Source organism: Megascapheus bottae, chromosome 2, assembly GCF_031878675.1.
Source record: "Megascapheus bottae isolate mThoBot1 chromosome 2, mThoBot2.hap1, whole genome shotgun sequence".
NCBI classification, from domain to species: domain Eukaryota; kingdom Metazoa; phylum Chordata; class Mammalia; order Rodentia; family Geomyidae; genus Megascapheus; species Megascapheus bottae.
The window spans coordinates 41,452,388-41,471,931 of NC_143510.1; the positions used below are offsets into that span (position 1 = coordinate 41,452,388).

General features: G+C 43.0%; 1 long non-coding RNA gene and 1 pseudogene across 2 annotated transcripts in view; one reads left to right on the plus strand and one right to left on the minus strand.

Annotated features, from left to right (window-relative positions):
• Positions 1 to 19,544, minus strand: part of LOC150066707 (uncharacterized) — a 507,115-nt gene that overhangs the window by 176,030 nt on the left and 311,541 nt on the right. The window lies entirely within an intron of this gene.
• Positions 2,158 to 5,546, plus strand: LOC150066708 (golgin subfamily A member 2 pseudogene; annotated as a pseudogene).

Consider the following 19,544-nt stretch of genomic DNA (forward strand, 5'->3'; position numbering starts at 1 on the left):
AAGGACCAAAATAACAATCCTTTAAGAAGCAGTCCCATAAGAGTATAGTGTAATTAATTATTATTTTTATTATAACAATAATAGTACCACCATACCCAAATGTGGCATAAGACAAGAACTCACAAGTATATACAGGTTATGCTTGAACCAAAATATTCTGATTTCAGCTTTCCAAGTAGCTAGGAATATAGACATAAGCCTGGTGATCACCACACGCAAGAATACCAGAAGCATGATTAAATCTCATTTCCCTGATACCTCACTCTACTTCCTCAGGAAACAGGACTCCCGAGATCTGGAAGCACATGCATTGGAGTTAGGTCAGGTAAGACTATCTTGGAACCAAACAGAGTAAAGACATTAAGGGAGGAAATTTTCCTTCTTTTGGTTCACATTGAAGAATTGTGTTGAGAAATCCAAGCAACACAGATCTAAAGGGAGTATTTCCATGTCCATTAGTATTTGTCTGGCATTCTCCACTAAGAACAATCAAGCCACTGCACTGGGTTCCAGGTGTCCATTTTGAGAACCAAGTGAAGATACCCTCCTACCTACAGTTTCTTAAAGCAGGGATAAGCTGAGCTGAGGAAGCTGACAGTCAAGAGAATAGAGTCTCACAGGTAAACATAAACTACACCAGTGAGGTTACCTCTGGTGAGAGTCTGGGTAGGGCAAAACATAGAGAGCTCATGCTGATAACAAGAAGTTCCCAGTTTATCAAAGAACAAAGACTGGAGAAGAAGAAAGGCTGGAGAAGAAACGCCTTGGTGAGCCAGAGGTAAAGAGGATATGCTTCTCAGTAAGGAGAGGAGAGTGAATGGATTCATGGACATTCATGGAATGTCAAGGAAGGTGGAGGACTGGATAAAAGGAAAAGCAAACCTAATACAACAAGGTAAAAGCACATTGCAAATGTTCTCCAATCCAATAAATGTCACCACATTTGACATGCTCAGGAGAGTCTCCACCACTGACCCTTACACAGTGAAAGGAAACGGGGATTATACTCTTCTATATGGAATGTACTTCCTGCTTGTTGACGGGAATTTCTCACCTACAATCAAAAGTATAATAAAAATATGCACCTTAGTATCAGCCACTTCTGCTACTTCCTTTTTACATTAGAATTAAGGTAATCTAATGGAATATCTAGCCTTGAAAATATATCAGGCAAGGGACAGCCATATGATGCTATTAAACATTGCAAATGTGGTGAGGTCTTCTGGGAAAAGATATTTAAGAGAGCTGAGATGGCTGGGATTGGGTGGGAAAGAAGAACACTACCATCCTCACTGGGTATCAGAAAGCCTTGACAGTTTCAGGTCAGTTCTGCCTCAGTCCGGAGAAGAACCTCAGGAGAAAGGCTGGTTGGATCCGTCTTGCCTCTGAGTAGACAGGGCAGCAGGGGAGAGGAGGAACAGCAGCAGCTGGAAAGCAGAGGACCAGGACTGGATTATGCTGTCAGAAGGTAGACAGTCGGCCAGGAGAAGAGTCCTTGGGAAAAACATTTATGAAACAGATTGTGGAAATGGGACAAGCTGGAAGAAAGAATCGGGTCCACTGGAGGGATTTCTAAACTGTGCCAAGGAATGGAAACAGGGCTGCGGAGGAGCAAAAGGCACTGGGAAGTACACCGTGCCTTGCAGCTTGCTCATCTATTTCCAAATCCCTGGCATCGGAGTTGACTGTTAATGGCAATGTGCAACGCAGGAATGTCAAGGCCAGGAGCCTGGCAAAACCCACATAAGTTCTCCAAGTGACCCCAGTTGTGTGAGTGAGGCCAGGGAGGTTGACTTGTAAACCCGTGCACCTGTCCAGGGAGAGCAGGTCCCCAGCCAAAGTGGCTAGAGCCCCATGGGGGAGGGGCTGCCAGTGCAGCTCTCAGATGACCCCACCCATTCTGCCTGAGTCACAAGAGTCTGCCACACCCCCCATTTATCTCTGACCAATGGGATACAAGCATTGAGGCCCCGCCCACCGTTCTATGCTGCCTATTACCCCTGGTATCCCCTCTATGGGCTCACACCACTAGAGCGGTCGAGGGAGGTAGAGGTGGTGAGTGGTGAGAGAGCAAATCGAGGTGACGTTGGAGACAGAGTTGGAGGTAGACAGAGTTATTGTTGATTGTGAGAAGTGAGTGGAGTGTAGAGCCTGGGAATGTGGCCCCCCCACCTTCGCCGTCCCAGTGCTGGGATGTCTGAGCAGACAAGAAGAAAAAAGGTAGCCGCAGGAAGGAAAATACTGCAGGAATACCAGCAGAGAAATCATCCTGATAGACCTGCAGCATCCAAGAACAAGAAGAACACTAGAGAGGGAGGTAACCCCAAGCCCAACACCGCTGGGGACTGTCCTGTTCTCAAGGGGGTGGCCCAAGACCACGCACACCCTGAGCCTCCCCCTCCAATGGGCACTGTCACAGCTGCCAGGGGCAAGGGGGTCACAGGTTCCAGTAATATCGAGGACCTAGAAAGGCGCTGCCAGCATCTGGTGCTCGCCCTGGACTCCAGCAGAACACAAATCCAGCAGCTGCGCAGTGACATCCAACAAATGAAGCACGAGAAGGAAGACCTGCAGGACCAACAGAGGGAGGAGAACCAGAAGATGGCCTGTGTGCAGGAAGCGCTGAGAGTAGAGCTGGAGCAGCACAAGCTGTGCATACAGGTGCTGAGTTCAGAGAAGTGGGATTTGCAGTCTGCCCTGGCCCACATGCAGCAGGTGGCCAGTGAAAGAGCACTAGAGCAGGAGAGTCTCACCCGCCGCCTGCAGGCTGCAGAGCAGCGCGTGGCAGAGCTAGAGATGACCTCGTCTGCAGACTCCACCAAGCAGACAGAGGCCGAGCAGAACAACATAGAGCTGCTGAAGGCCCTGAACCGTGTGAAGCTGCAGCTCCAGGCAAAGGCCAGGTGCTGTGAAGACCTGGAGGATGAGAACACAGAGCTACAGGAGAGGCTGGAAGAGCTCCTGACCCAGAAGGCCGCCATGAAGATCCAAATGCAGGAGGGCCAGCAGGCACTAGAGGAGCGGGCAGGGTTGGAAAGTCAGGTCAACCACATGAGAGAGGTGGTGAGAGCATTGCAGTTGGAGAGAGACAACTTTGCCGAGGACCTGAGGGTGGAGAGGTGCACAGGGCAGGAGAAGGTCCAGCAGCTGGCAGAGCAGGTGAGCCAGCTGAGAGAAGAGAAGGAGCAGGGGCTGGGGCAGGTTGGAGAGCTGGAGAGCAGGCTGGTGGAGCTGAGAAAGCAGCTGTCAGAGCTGCAGCCCCCGCCGCCCCCCGCAGGCCCATGTGAGGCTGAGCAGCAGCTGCAGGCCCAGGCCCTGCAGTGGCAGCAGGAGCTCAAGAACGTGCAGGAGCAGCTTCACATGCAGGTGGAGGAGAACCAGAGCCTCGGTCTCCAGCTGCTGGAGCAGCAGCAGCGGCTGTGGATCCTGCAGAAGAGGGCCGAGGAGTGGGATCAGAACGCCGAGGACCGGCGCAAGATCCTGGAGACGATGGAAAAGGAGCACGAGACCATGAGATGCACCCTGGTGCTCAACCGACAGCTCAAGGAGCAGCTGGGCCAGCTGCAGGATGCCTTGCAGAGGCTGAGCGCTGAGAAGGAGGAGCTGGCCAGCCAGCTCCTCTCAGAGCAGCAGGAGAAGACAACCCTGCAGGAGAAGCTGGCCGAGCTGGAGAACTTAGAGGGCAAAAAGACGACTGAGTTCAAGAGTCAAGCCACTGAGCATCTGCAGGAGCTGCACGACCAGTACCTGGCGCAGCTGCAGGAACTCAGAGCCACGAGTGAAGAGCCCGTGTCCTGCAGCCAGCAGCTGAGCTCAGAGAAGGAGGCCCTGCAGCAGCACCTGCTGAGGCAGACCCACCTGCTGAAGCGGCTGCAGCAGGAGCAGGTGCAGCGCAAGTTGCTGGCCCAGATGGAGAGGGAGAAGTTCCAGGGCACTCTGCAGTGCCTGGAAGCCACCAGACATGAGAATGCGCAGCTGCGGGCCCAGCTGAGCTCCCTGGCTTTTCCCAGGGAAGGAGGAGGCCTGGGCACAGAAGAGAAGGATGAGGAGGCAACTGCCTCTGAAGGGTCTGTCCCGGAGGATGTGGACAACCCCCAAAGCATGTGTGATTTTTACGAGGAAGCACTGTCCATTGCGGAGTGCAAGAAGGCGAGGCTCAGCCGGCAGCTGCACGAGCAGCAGGCCCGCTGTGGATGCCTGAGTCAGCTGGCAGCCCAGTGGCAGAGAAAGCTGGAGGGCCAGGCCCCCTTCGCCAAGCGCTGGATACACGGCCTGTTTGGGAAGAGGAAGCAGGAAGCGCAGGCGCCCAAGAAGCTGAAGATCTGCTTCCACGAAGACCTGGCCGCCCAGGTGGATGGCCAGAGTGCAGTGGATGACCTCCAGCACCGCTGCAGCCAGCTGGCACAGCACGTGAGCGCCCTGGAAGAGACCATCGTTTCCTACAAAGAGCAGATGGACGTTCTGGAGAAGCTGTGTCAGGAGAAGGACGAGTGTGTCAGCCAACTGTCCCAGGAGAAGAGGAGGAAGAGGAAGGAGCTGCAGGAGCTGCTGCTGTGCCTTGCAGGGGAGGGCACAGAGTGCCAGGACGTGATGCTGGCAGCCACCCAGGCACCTGCTGCCCAGACCCCCTCACACCTCGCAGGGCCCCTGAAGATGGAAGTCAGGAAGGACCAGCAAGAGTTGGAAGGCGTGTGTCTTGAAGAAAACTTGGAGCCTGGCCCTCGAGAGGCTCGCGCGCTTGGGCCCCTTGAGAGCCCCACTGCAGAGCCTCCCGTTCTGCTGCTGCCTGCTGTCAAACCCCACCAAGAACCCGCAGTCTTGGGCCAAGAGTCCTGCCTCCCCTTCTTCTACAAGGCTGGTAGAAATGATTCATTTGCGATAATCAACTTGTAAAGAACTGGTACCCTCTTCTTCAAAACAGACTTTTGGACATGACAGTTCAATTATAATGGTGTGATGGGAGAAAATGGATGACTGTGGTCCAAGAGATTTCTGGGAGGAGTTCCAAACTCTAGGCATATGTGAGAGTCCATTGGTTAATAGAAAAAAGGTCCAGGTTAGGGTTTTTAAAAGGATTAATTTCCTTAGAAGAAGATAGGGAGCAAGAACACAAGTTATAGAAATATTTTTTGACTTACTGCTATGTTAGTAAACTCATTATTGTATTTTCTGATCTAACCTTATGCTAATTTATGGAGAATTCACAATTCTCTCATTCTTACAAGTGAGTTCAGGATTTAATGTTACATTTTATTGTTTCCATGAATTTTTCACAATTGTGCTCTGTGCCATTAACAGCAAATTTTGTTTGTATTTTAATATACAATAATTGGTACACTGAGGCAATAAAAACCCAGTGAAAACTGGAAAGAAGAAAAGGTTAATTTTTCCCATTTGGAAAAATTATTAGTAAAATCTATGTAGATATGCTCTAATTTAAAAACAAACACCAAAGATATTCAGGAATGTAATACAAAACACAGTAGTGAGAATATCAAGCATCTCAATTTTTCACTTGTGGACTGTCAATATGTGTGATAACTGATATTGTGGCATGTTGTTCATTGAATAAAATATTCAAATTCATTTCTTTTCATTTCCATTCACAGACTGCTTTAGATATTTAGAAAATTAAAAATTGCTAGGAGGGGGCCGGGAGTTTGGCCTAGTGGTAGAGTGCTTGCCTAGCATGCACGAATACCCGAATTGGATTCCTCGGTACCACATCCATAGAAAAAAGCCGAAGTGGTGCTGAGGCTCATGTGGAGCTCTAGCCTTGAGAAAGTCACTTACTCCTATAATCCTAATTGTTCAGGAGGCTGAGATCTGAGGACTGCTGTTCAAAACCAACCCAGGCAGTAGTCCTCCTGAGACTCTTAGCTCTGATTCAAACTCCGGAAACAAAGCTGTGACTCAAAGTAGTAGAGCACAGCACCCAGGCCCGAATCCAAGCTTTACAACCAACAAAAAAAGAAAAGGAAAAGGAAAAAAATTAAAATAAGGTAACTTGTTACTGAATTACACTATTAGTACAAGCTACCTGGGAGGGTGAGATGTGAGGATCATGGTTTGAAGCTAAATGGGACAGAAAACGGCTGAATGACTCATTTCCAATTAACCACACACAGAGAAGGAAACAAAGCTGTGTGGCTCAAGAGGTAGAGTACTAAGTCTGTGCAGAAAAGCTCAGGGACAGCACCCAGGACCTGAGCTTAAGCTGCAAGACAGGCACAAAAAACAAAACAAAACAAAAACATTTTGGTTGTGGCAAAATTTCTGGTTTGGACAGTGCTGGTGTAGCTATGTGGTTCATTACACAAAACTAGTGGCACATGAAAGTTAGTGTTCAAGTTTCCCATGATGAAACCCTCCTTGCCTCCAGTGGGAAAGAGTCATAACAAATTTTGCCTGAATAGACTGAAGTTATATTTCAGTGATTGCCATAATTATTCTCCTCTGAGTAAGTTCATCTCTCTTTCCACCAGGAAGTGCAGTCTAATCTCTCTCCTTATCTGGGTTGGCTTTGTAACTTTTTATGACCAGAAAAGAAGTGATGGAAGCTGAGTGCTGGTAACTCATACATATAATCTTACCTATTCAGGAGGCTGCAATTTGAGGATCAAGATTCAAAACCAGCCCAGGAAACAGAACTCTGTGAGACTCTCATCTCCAATTAACCACCAGAAACCTGAAGTGGTGCTAGTCTTGAGCTGGAGGTCTCCAGGACAGCACCCAGGTCAAGCCCTACAACCGACAAAAAAAATGATGCTGTTGAGTGTAGCCTGTAACCCGTAACAGGTCCTGTCCTGCTCTTTACTTTTGTCATTTGTGCAAATGGTGAAGGTGTAAAGAAACTTCAGCTAGAATCTTTTGGTGGGGAGATGATGAAGAAGGCTCCTAAATATCTGACTTACTGTTGCTTTTCCTTACTCAGTACTTTGTGGCCTCTTTGCAACAACAAAAAAAGCATTCTAGAGGACAAAGAAAAATGATAGTTTGAAGAAACCTAACAAATACAAGAGCTAGAATCAGATGTGGAAGGAATGTCAGTATTATCAGACCAAACATTTTCTAAGTAATAACTTAAGTACTAAACATATTAATGGAAAAATATACAAGATGCAAGGACACATACAAGATGTAAGCAGAAATACAGAAATTCTAAGAATCAAAAAGAAACATAGAGATTCAAAACCATAACAGAAATGAAAAATGCCAATGTGCCGGTCACAGCCAGAAAATGAATCTCTGAGCTTGAGAATATGGAAATAGAAACTTTTCAAACTGACAGTAAAAACGTAATCAATATGCAAAAACTATACGAGAGCCAGATATGCACCATGGAAACACCATGAAGAGAGGGAAAAAGGAACAGACAATGTCGACAGATCTGGGACATTCAGAGAACATCAAGCAGAATCGGCTAAGAACACTCCTCCTAGCTACTACAGATCCAACATTAAGAGAAGCAAGTTTAAAAAGTCAAGAGCAGAAAGCCAGTGCTGACAGAAATGGGAAACCCCGAGTTTCTTCCTAAAACTCTAATTTTGTATTTTCTAGCTGTAATCTTATTATGGAATATTCCAGGAATTTTTCTGAAAATGTCAGTTTTTACAGTTAAAGGCAGTGGACTTAGGGAAAAATAGAGAATTAGAAAAAAAAAGGAAAATTATATAGGCAACTAACAGGATTTGGCTCAGACTTTCAACCACAGGAAAAGTGATGATGGGTGCACAGTGTTTCCTCCTGATTGTATCTATATTATTTCAAATCTTAAGTTTTGACAGTCCCCACTGAATTTTTCAAATTATGATCATAATAAGCCATGCTCCCAAATGAATATGTGATCATCTGTGGAAAATCATAGACATAATTTCAAAATAGAAGTATGGAAATTTGTTAGCACATCGATAAAACAATGCAACTAACAGAAAATACACTTTCATAATTAACAGAATAAATAATAAATGAGCATGAATGGATGCTGATAACTTCTAAATTTGTTATCAAAATGTTATATATTTGGAGATTTTAAAAAACTAGCTGGTTGCTGTAGCTCACACCTGCAATCCTAGCTACTCAGGAAGCTGAAATCTGAGGATTATGGTTGAAAGCCATTCTGGGCAGGAAAGTCTTCAAAGGAACTTAGGCTCAATGGTTTCCCTCATTTGTCATAATCAGTAGAAATCTTGGGCTCTCCTAACAGAGATTTGCAATAGAGCAAAACCTTGATACATAAGACCATATAGTGTGATGTTAAATGAAAGGATCTCTAGGATATAGAAACATAAGCCATATAATGAATGATTATTGTCCTTAATGTACTATGTTATCTCTCATCTCTTTTGCTGTCCCTTGGTTATCTCATATTGTTACAGTATCTCACTTTGTTACCTGATATATCGGATATATTTGTGTTTGGTTATTTGAAATTGGATAGGGAAGGAGGAAAACAAGATGAGGGGTGGGGGTGGGGGGAAGGGAAATGAGGACCAAGACATGTGATAGGGTATCAATGTATGTGAATTAATGCACCTTCTACATGAAAAAAAAATAATTCCCTGAGTCTAATTTTAAAGTGGTGGTATTGGTGGTGGTTTGGGTACTGGGGCTTGAACTCAAAACCTCATGCTCTCACTTGAGTTTTTTCACTTAAGGCTAGTACTCTATCATTTGAGCTGTACCTCATTTTCTGCCTTTTGCTGGGTAACTGGAGATGAGTTTCTCAGATGTGTCTGCCTGGCTGGCTTTGAACCATGATCCTAAAGCCTCAGCCTCCTGAGTAGTTAGGATTATAGGCATGAACCATGGATGCCCAACAGACATGAAATTTTTAAGTCTTTAACTATTAGTTTTTGAAGGACATAATAAGTTCTACTAGTTTAGAGTCAATCTGTAACTCATAGCAATTGGAAAAAATGAAACTGACTTAGCTCAGTTCACTGGCATCCCAAAGCTAGTCAGGGCTTTCAATTTCTTTCTATTCCTTAGCCCAATCCAAAGCCATAGATTTTTGGAGTTAGACTTATGAGACATATACAAATTTCAAATATCAATTTCATTTTCTAAATTCTGATTGCTTTGCTTGCTCATCCCTCCCACCTGACAGCAGTGACTTAATTTGTGCAAATCCAGAGTGAGAGTATTTCCTTTTTCCTCAGCCAATTCATACATCTTCTGAGTCCTTTCCTATTTCCCTTCCAGCCTCAGTGATGGTGTACACTGGGGCAGTTCCCCCAGTGGCTCTTACACAAACCATGCTGATTCCCTGTCATCCCAGCGCCTTGATGATCTCCTTTTACTACATCGTAATCTTCATTTTGTCTCCACTCAGTGCATAAGCAAATTTACTGCCATGCAAACAGATAGGATGCTATGTTTCTTCTCATTATTACTTGCCTTTAAGTAGTTGTATAAAGGAGCTGCCGTTTAACAGAGCAGAGTTTATGACTACAATGGTCATGCTACTTCTAGTCTGCAGTGTCTTTCTCAGTTACTTCTGTGTCCCTCCTGGATGATGGGAAATTTCAGGAAACCACAATGGGCTAGCTCTCTTCTGACTTAAGATTAACCCTTTTTCTTTCTTTCTTTCTTTCTTTCTTCCTTCCTTCCTTCCTTCCTTCCTTCCTTCCTTCCTTTCTTTTTTGTCAGTCATGGGACTGGAACTCTGGGCCTGGGAGCTGTCCTGAGCTCTTCAGCTCAAGGCTAGCACTCTACCACTTGAGCCACAGTGCTGCAAGAGGTTTTCTGGTGGTTAACTAGAGATAAGTGTCTCATGGACTTACATGCCCAAGTTGGCTTTGAACTGTGATCCTTAGATCTCAGCCTCCCGAATAGCTAGGATTACCAATGGATGGCTGAGGTGTAAAGCAATCAGATTCTTGTAGCATTTCCAAGTCAGAGTTGTTCTACTCCTAGGGAGAAGTCCTATCTGTCAACTGACCACTATCTCCAAAGAAAAAAGGGTATGGAAGGCACTGGGGAGGAGTGTCTTCTAGGGTATGACTATGAAAGGGGGGGTTCACCATTCTTTTCCTATAGTTAACCTGCCCTAGTTAACCTAGTTATCTAGGACATATAATAAGGGAGTATGTATGTGTGCATGTGTGGGTGAGGGTGTGTGTATGTGAGAGACAGAGACAGAGAAAGACAGAATGTGTATGCACTAGAGTTTGAACCCAAAAGTTTAAGCTCCCGCTGAGTATTTTTATTCATAGCACTCTACTACTTGAGCCATGCCTGCACTTGCAGCTTTTTGTTGGTTAACTGGAGATAATAATCACATGGATTTGTCTGAACTGGACAAAGTTTGGAACCTGGATCTTCAGACCTCCTCCTGAGTTAGAGGCCCAGGCCACCAGTGTCCAGCTAAGTAGAGACCTTAACTGAGTCCCTGACACACCTGGGTAAGAGATGCTGCATGTCTGGCCACAAGGAAGTGATCCTGGTGCAGGCTACTGTAGGGCAGAGAGGTGGAGAGTGCTGGCTGCATATCAGCCAGGGCAGTCAGGCAGTGTACACTTCTCTCCACATATCATAATGTGTTTTGCACACTAATGAAACTCAGCTGGCAGAACCCAGGTAGTTTTCTTATGTCCAGGAGAAAACAGTAGCATTGGAATTCCTTGCTGCTTTTCCTGCGTCAGTGAAGTTTTAGTGACAGAAATCAGCTTTATTATCCATCTTGAAAACTTTCTGCCTTGAATTCACTTCTCAGATTACACCCTCCCTTGGTTGTATATTATTTCTTTCCTTTCTTTCCTTTTCTTTTCTTTTTTTCTTTTCTTTTCTTTTTTTCTTTTTTTTTTGCCAATCCTAGGGCTTGAACTCAGGGCCTAGGTACTGTTTCTGAACTTTTCTGCTCAAGGCTAGACCTCTACTATTTAAGCCAGAATTCCACATCTAGTTTTTTGAGATGCAATTTATTGGAGATAAGAGTCTCACAGGGCCAGGATTGTGGCCCAGTGTTGAGAGTGCTTGCCTAACATGCACAAAACCCTGGATTCCATTCCTCTGTACCACATATACAGAAAAAGCTGAAAGCGGTGCTGTGGCTCAAGTGGCAGAGCAGTAGCCTTGAGAAAGCTCAAGAACAGTGCCCAGGCCCTGAGTTCAAGCCTCAGGACTGGCAATAAAAAAGAAAGAAAAAGAAAAGAGTAAAACAGACTTTCCTGTCTAGGCTAGCTTTGAACTGCAATCCTCAGATCTCAGCATCCTGAGATGCTAGGGTTACAGATATGACCAACCAGCACCCAGTGGTATATTATTTCTAATATTTCCTTATCACTTATGTTATCACTTAAAAGAATTGATTTTATTAAATTTCAGGCAAAGTAACCTTCACAGGATTGTTACTATACTGTTAGTATATCAAAAAGACAATTGCACACCTGTTTTTATTGAAGATACATTCACGATACCCAAAATAAAGAAACATTTCAACTGACAAATGTACAAAGAAAAGGGGGTCTATATCCACAACAGAATGTTCTTCACCCATAAAAGCAATTGATGAAATCCTGTTATTTTTGGCAACATGGACCATTATATATATTTTTTTTCTATTGTCAGTCTTTTTTATTTTTTATTTTTTTAAATAATTTTTATTGTGATTAATAGAAGGGTTACATTATATTCACCAGATAGAAGGTGCATAACTTCACAAACATTGATACCCTTTCTCATGTCTTGGTCCCCATTTCCCTCCCACCCTCCCCGTGCTTATCTTGATTGCCCCCTCTTCCCTATCCAATTTCAAATAACCAATTAAGCACATATAAAATATATCAGATAAGGGGAAAAATTGTAACAATATGAGATAACCAAGGGATGGCAAAAGAGATGAGAGATAACATAGCACATTAAGGACAACAGTCACTCATTATATGGCTTCTGTTTCCTTATCCTGAAGGTCCTTACATTTAGTGTTGTACTGTTTGGCCTAATGTCTCTAGATTTTGTTCTATTGTAAATCTCTGCTAGGAGGGCCCAAGGTTTCTACTGATTTTGACAAATGAGGGAGACTATTGGGCCTATGTTCCTTTGAGTCTGGCTTACTTCTATTAATATGATTTTTTCTAAGTCTTTCCATTTCCTTACAAATGGGGCGATGTCGTTCTTTCTGACAGCAGCATAGAATTCCATTGTGTACAAATACCACATCTTCAACTGGGGGGCATCTGGGTTGGTTCCATATCTTTGCTATGGTAAATAGTGCTGCAATGAACATTGCTGTGCTAGTGGATTTAGTATGTCCTTGTTTCTGAATGATTGGGTAAATGCCAAGTAGTGGAATTGCTGGGTCATAGGGGAGCTCTATGTTTAGTCTTTTGAGGCACTGCCATACTGCTTTCCATAGTGGTTGAAGGAGTTTGCACTCCCACCAACAGTGTAGTAGTGATCCCTCCTGGCCACATCCCCTCCAGCATCTGGTGTTATTAGTTTTCTTGATCCTGGCCATTCTAACTGGAGTGAGGTGGAATCTTAGTGTTGTTTTGATTTGCATTTCTTTTATTACCAGAGATGTCAAGCATTTCTTCATGTGTCTATAGGTCATTTTTGTTTCTTCTTCAGAGAAGACTCTAAGTCTTTGGTCCATCTTTTAATGGGATGGTTGTTACTTTGGAGACTAGTTTTGGAGTAATTCAATTTTTGAGCTGTTGATATATTTTAGATATGAGGCCTTTGTCCGTTGTATGGTTAGTGAAGATCTCCCATTGTTTAATTTACTAGCTATGTCCTTTGCCCTACAGAAGCTCTGCCGTTTAATGCAGATGGACCATTATATTTAAAGAAATAAGCCAGACACAGAAAAGCCATTAACAAATTATGTCACTCATACAGAATTTATAGAAGCCGATCACACAGAAGAGAGAAGTTCGAAGGGTACTAGAGGTTGGGGATGAAGAGCTGCGGTACGTATATATACATATACATAAGCTTATAGTTAAACAGGTATAATAAATTCTGATGGTCTATTGTTTTATCATTACCATGATATGATGATTACCAATATTGTATAAGGTGTTTCACATCACCTAACAAGAGGATCCAGAGTGTTCTTACCACAAATAAGTAATAACTGAAATAAGTAATAACTGAATAAGAAAACATGCTAAATACTCTGTGACTGTTACACATATCCTCATGTGTAACATTAATGTGTACTCTTATGTGGCAACTCAAAAGGATTTTTTTAAATATTGATGTACTCCAGTTACAACTACAGCTAATAGAAATTTTGGGATCAATTTATAACTTGAAATGTAAAAAATGTATTTACAATAATGACTGCCTATGAGAAGGTCTAGAAAAATAAAATTGGAAGTGAAGAACAAAACCAGTAATTTCTTATTATAAGAGGACAAAGAGAGGAGGGCAGGCAGGCCAAAATAGAGACAAGTGTAAAGAAATAGACACAGACAAAATATAGCCCATGTGCCTCAAGGAATGCACTTAAATATCTGTGTCATTGTAGAAGGAATTCAGCAGGAACATCTTTACCTTTCCTTCTAAATCTTACCTTCCACAAATAAGCTAATTACTCCATGTGGAAATAATTTTGTTTTTTATTTTCATTTGTGAGCCGCTGGTGCAAAGCCTGTCTTTAATTTGGTATATTTTGCTGCATCTCTTGATGAAAATGTCAGAACATTTGGCTTTTGGCCTTAGTCCCACACTTTATCAAGTTGCTTGACCTCTATGGAACTTTGCCTCTTCACTTGAAAAGTGGAAATATTACAAAATTCCTTCATGCTTTCTCATATGTGAGATTTAAGGACTTCACATTTTCTTTCGACTCTAACATATGGTTGATTTTTTTCCCATTAAATTCCTATTACTATTTTGCTGTTGTTGGTGTTGCTGTTTTTGTTGGTCGGGGGGAAGTGTGTGTGTGTGTGTGTGTGTGTGTGTGTGTGTGTGTGCGCGTGCGTGTGTGTGTGTGTGTGTGTGTGTGTGTGTGTGTGTGTGTGGACTGAGCACTGTTCCTGAGCATTTTTTTCCCATTCTTGGGCTTGAGCTCAGGGCCTGAGCAGTGTCCTTCAACTTTCTCAAGGCTAGAGCTCTACCACGTGAGCCTCCGCACCATGTCCAGCTTTTTTTCTATGTATGTGGTACCAAGGAATCGAACCCAGGTCTTCATGCATGCTAGGCAAACACTCTACCACTAGGCCAAACTCACGGCCCTGTCCCTGAGCATTTTTGTTCATGGTTTACACTACAACTTGAGCCACACTTCTACTGGATTCTTGGTGATTTATTGGAGATAAGAGTCCCTGGACTTTCCTGCCTTGGCTATGAACCACCATCCTGAGATCTCAGCCTTCTGAGTAGCTAAGATTACAGGTATGAGCCACTGATGTCTGGTTGTCTTTTTTACCTTTACTCCAGTACCATGCATACACACTCTCCTCCATAAAGACTAGAAAGCTAGTGGGAAGACACAGAAACATGTTTATTTAGGGCAACTAATCCCTACTACCATGCCAAGTTGGTTTTAAAACAACTAAATGTACTGTCATTTTGTATATTCATGAACATTATAAAGTTACTGCACAGCCCTGGGTGAGAAGAAGCTGTTACTTGGGTTGGTGCTTACAGCAGGTCAATGGTAGTGTATAGACTGTGCTGTCTTAACAATGTAATTTATTGATAAGAATGTGCATAGAGCCTATCTCTTCACCCATGCCTTTGAACAATCACAGATCAAATGGCATGCAATCATGACTCTTTTTCCCTCCCTCCAGCACCAACCTTTTGAAGCCACTGCAAGGTAGACTTGTTTTTTCTGTGACTTTCAAGTTCTATTTCAATAGCCCTGCTTGAAAATCCAGTTACTATGGTGATGTGTTCCACGGCAAACAATCTCCCGATCAACCAAGTAATACCCTAGTCAGAAAAGTGGTATCTATGGTTCATGCTTCAGCAAAAGGGCGACAGATCTATGGTTTTATTTCCAACTGAGATGTTTTTAATAGGTAGTTTGAGCTCTGGAATTGGAGCCAGAATAGGAACTGATCTAAATTTAGCAGGGTCTCTCTTGAAGGACATTTCCTAGACAGATTCAATATGGTATAAATTGGAATATACTCAATTTTCGTGACACAATTTGACTTTTTCTGTGATTATGGGATGCAAACAGACTTGTTGCAAAGAGAGAGAAAGCTGGTGCCCAGAGAACAGACAGGACAATTTCCTTCAGAAGCTCCCTTGCTGTCTGGCATTCCTACTCAGCCAAGTGTCCGCTCATGGATTCTGGCTCTGCTTTACCAGCAAAAGGTATGAGCAGTGAAAGGTCTCCTCTCACTGCTGGGAAGTGAACTTAGCATTTTGAGTGGCTTCTCGAAATGCGTTTTCCCTAACTAAAGTTTTTAAGTCAAGGATTAGATTCAATAATAGCCTGTGTTGTGATCTATAGGGGGTTGTAGTTGATTGCTCAATTAATACCATTCTGTTCTACTTATATGACAAGCTATATACTGAGTTTTGAACAATTGACTCCAAGAAAAACTTCTGAAAGACGAAGTATTATTATGGATGACTTTGTAAAAAATGACAGAAACTACCCCCTTAGTTTTTATCCACATTCAGCAATTAAGGTAAGATTGAGTAGAATGACAGATTCATGGCACTTAATATATTGGTGCTCAATACACTGATAAAATAGAAATAAATCAAATCCAAAAGTCCTTTGACATGTGGCACATATTAATGTATTATTAAGCCAGGTGTCAATGGCTCATGCCAGTAATCCTAGCTATTTAGGAGGCTGAGATTGGAGGATGGAGGCTCCAAAACAGCTGGGGTAGAAAAGCCCACAAGACTCCATCTCCATTCAATCAGCAAAACACTCAAAGTGGCTCTATGACTCAAGGGGTAGAACACCACCTTGAGCACAAAAGCTTAGGGACAGCACCCAAGTCCTGAGTTCAAGTCCCAGGACCTGACATTTGAGCAACAGCACCACTTCGGCTTTTTCTGTGTATGTGGTACCGAGGAGTCAAACACGGGGCTTTGTGCATGTTGCCACTATGTTACACTCCCAGCCCTTAAATACAAATTTTTATCCCAGCTTACCTTTACTTGCTTTTAGGAGACTTTTCCCTTCAAAAGTCTAGATAAAGCTATCAGTCAAACCCTTCCACAAAGATACCAACCAAAAACAAACAAACAAAAAAAAAAACAATCTAGAGCTCTGTGTGTTAATAAAGTGGACCATAAAACTGCATTTGATCAAATGCTGAAAATTAACAGGGTCACAGTCTGCAAATATGAACATCTGATGACATAAGCATTAACATCTCAAATTAATATCTGCTCTGAAGCACCCACACAGCTGGAGACAAAATGCAAGCTATGGTGATTCTCTAGTGTGCACAAATTGGCAATAAGGCCGAATCAGCAAATATTTTTTTTTTATCATTACAAGGAACCTCTTTCTACCTTGGAGACTGTGGATTTAATTGTAATCTCTATTTATAGTTACTAATCCAAATGCATAGGCCGAATAATTATCTTTTTAATACTAGGACACTTTTTCTTCCACTCTGATAAAAGATCTAGTCCTTCAGACTATGGGTCTGAGTGTGTGTACGTGCCTATGTCTGTGTGCCTGGAAGCTGACTACACAGTATCCATTAGCTATAAGTCCTTGTTCATTTGAAACCTTTTCTTGACTGCTAAATTATAAAGCATAATTTCAAATCAAAATGCTAAGAACCTTATTAACTAAGCTCAGTGGCCATTTTCCCAGCTCTACTGTCATAAATGCTGCTCAAACCTAAAAAATCTTTCTAAATATCAGTTTCATGAATTATATTGTTCTCCATCCAGGCATTTTGCAAAATGTATTAGAAGTGGGTTTTGAAATTGGGGATTCAGCTCAATGGAAGACCACTTGCCTGGGAAGTGCAAGGTCCTGAGTTTAGTCCTCAGCTCTGCAAAAACAAAACAACAGCAAAAACAACAACAACAACAACAACAACAACAACAACAACAACCCTAGAGTTCTAGTAACTGGTTTGATTAATATATGCTCTCTCTTTCCTTTTCTTTAGACCTTTTTTCTTTTCTCTTTCTCTTATTCTTTTATTCTTTTTTCCTTTTTTTGCTGCTTCTGGGCTGAGCACTGTTTGCGTTTCTATTTTCGTCAAGATGAGCACTCTACCACTTGAGCCATAACACCATTTTCACCTTTTTGGAGTGGTTCATTGGTGGTAAGAGTCTCACTGAGTTTCCTGCTCAGGGATGGCTTTGAACTTTAGCGATCCTCAAATCTCAACCTCTTGAGTAGCTAGGATTACAGGTGTGAGCCACTGGCACCCAGTTTTGCTTCTTAGATTTTTCAAACCAAGCTGGTACTCTACCATTTGAGACACATCTATATTCTACCTTTTTACTGGTTAATTGGAGATAAGAGTCTCTAAGATTTGTCTGTCCTAGACTTGTCTGTCCAGGCTGGCTTTCTCAAGTCTTCTCCTCCTAACTAGCTAAGATGACTACGGGCCTGGCTGCCAGCACCTAACTGCTCTGCTGTCTCTTATTGTGGATGCATCTCTTCTGGCCGCCCTCCACTCCATGATCTCAACCCTGCCCACCTCTCATTCCCCAGATCTACCTCTTGCACCTGCTTCTCTTCATTTCAGATGGAGAGCAAGAAATATTTATTGAAAAATAATACTTCTAGCTGTGGCGCATGCCTGTAATCCTAGCTACTCAGGAGGCTGAGATCTAAGGACTGTGGTTTGAAGCCAGCCCAGACAGGAAGACTAAGAGACACTTATCTCCAATTAACCTCCAAAAAGCTGGAAGTGGAGCTGTGGCTCAAATGATAGAGGACTAGCCTTGAGCAAGAAAGTTCAGACAGCCTTGAGTTCAAGTCCAAGAAGGAAGAAAAAAGAAAAAGAAATAAAAACCCACCAAGACAACAGGTATCAATTTCTTCCATTTACCCCCAAATAATCTCTTGTTGTCTCTAATTATAAAGGCTTCCTTTTGCCACTATAGCCCTGTACTCAAATTTTTTTTACTGAGAATCATTTCTCATCCTTTCCCCCTCTATCTCCCTGATCAAATCAAGCTCCATCCTGCAGGTTATGTCTGCACTTCCTTATGTCCTTTTTCCTCACCATTCCAGGCCCAACCTCCTCAATTTACATTCTCCTTACTGTCCATATACACTGTAAGTTAGCGAAATGGCCATCCAATTCCAGTTACCCAAATCTAAAATGACTGCAGTACCCAATACATAGAGTTGACATTTTTAAGTTTTCCCCATGGTAAGAGAGAAAGAAAGAACGAGAGAGACAGACAGACACACACACACACACACACACACACACACACACACACACACACACAAAGCCAGAGACAGAGATAGACAGATAGACAGCAGACAGACAGACAGAGCCAGAGAGCCAGAGCCAGAGCCAGAGCTAGACAGAGATACAGACAGACTTACAGACAGCCAGAGAGCTTGAGAACCAGAGACAGAGACAGAGACAATCTATGACATTTGATTTATTTTTTGACCTTTAATCTAATAACTAAGGTTTTCATATATTGTTGGTGAGGCTTCCACTGCAGAAAACTGCATAGTGATATATTATCAGATTAAGCATTTACCTATCTTGTATCCCAGCCTTCCATTCCTAAGCATTTATCCAAGAGAAATCATTCTAGGCATTTAACTTCACCCCAAAGACAGGCGCTTTTCTACATATAGCAATAGCTCAGAAGAAGACTGTGGCTGGAGCTCTGCATTTTTTAAGTTAAGCATTTTAAAGTGCTTGAAAAGCACAGAACAGGGAACAGTGTGTTTAGAGAAACAGACCACAGACTTTCTAATTACATTAAAGAAGCAGGCAGAACTAGACTGTTAACTTCATTATTTTCCCCAGACACTGAACTTGTCTTCAGTTACACTGGCAGACATGCTGTGTGGAAGTGTGCTTGCCGCCTCAATGGTGTGGCCCGTTCCATTTCTAGTAGACACAACTAATGAATGCCGGGAAGAGGTGACAGTTGCCAAATAGCAAACAGGCCTTTCCGTCATTAAATCTGTACAGGTTGTGGCAAGCTCCTCTCTGTGAATACCCTAGGGCACTTCACAAATGTCATCTATTATACCTGTTCAACATCAATGGAAGCAAGAGGAATAAGTACATCCCCTTCTCCTCAGTTAGAGGGAAAAAATGTCTTTGACAGGAAAGAGAGAGAGAGAGAGAGAGAGAGAGAGAGAGAGAGAGAGAGAGAGAGAGAGAGAGAGAGAGAGAGGAGAGAGAGAGAGAGAGATGCTTGTTCACTAAACAAGCTGAAGAGCAGAGACTAACACAGGTCGCTGGCCCAAGACTACAGTATCCAAACCTGAGAGGTCAAACTGCCCTCAAGACAGATTAGTTAGGCCAGTGACATGGGATGAGGAGAAAGGAGCCAATTAATTGCTTGACATTTTCATTTCTCAGTTATATACATATATGATAAGCATGTATATGCATATATAATATGTACATTCACAAACGTGCCTGTATATAAAAACAATACAT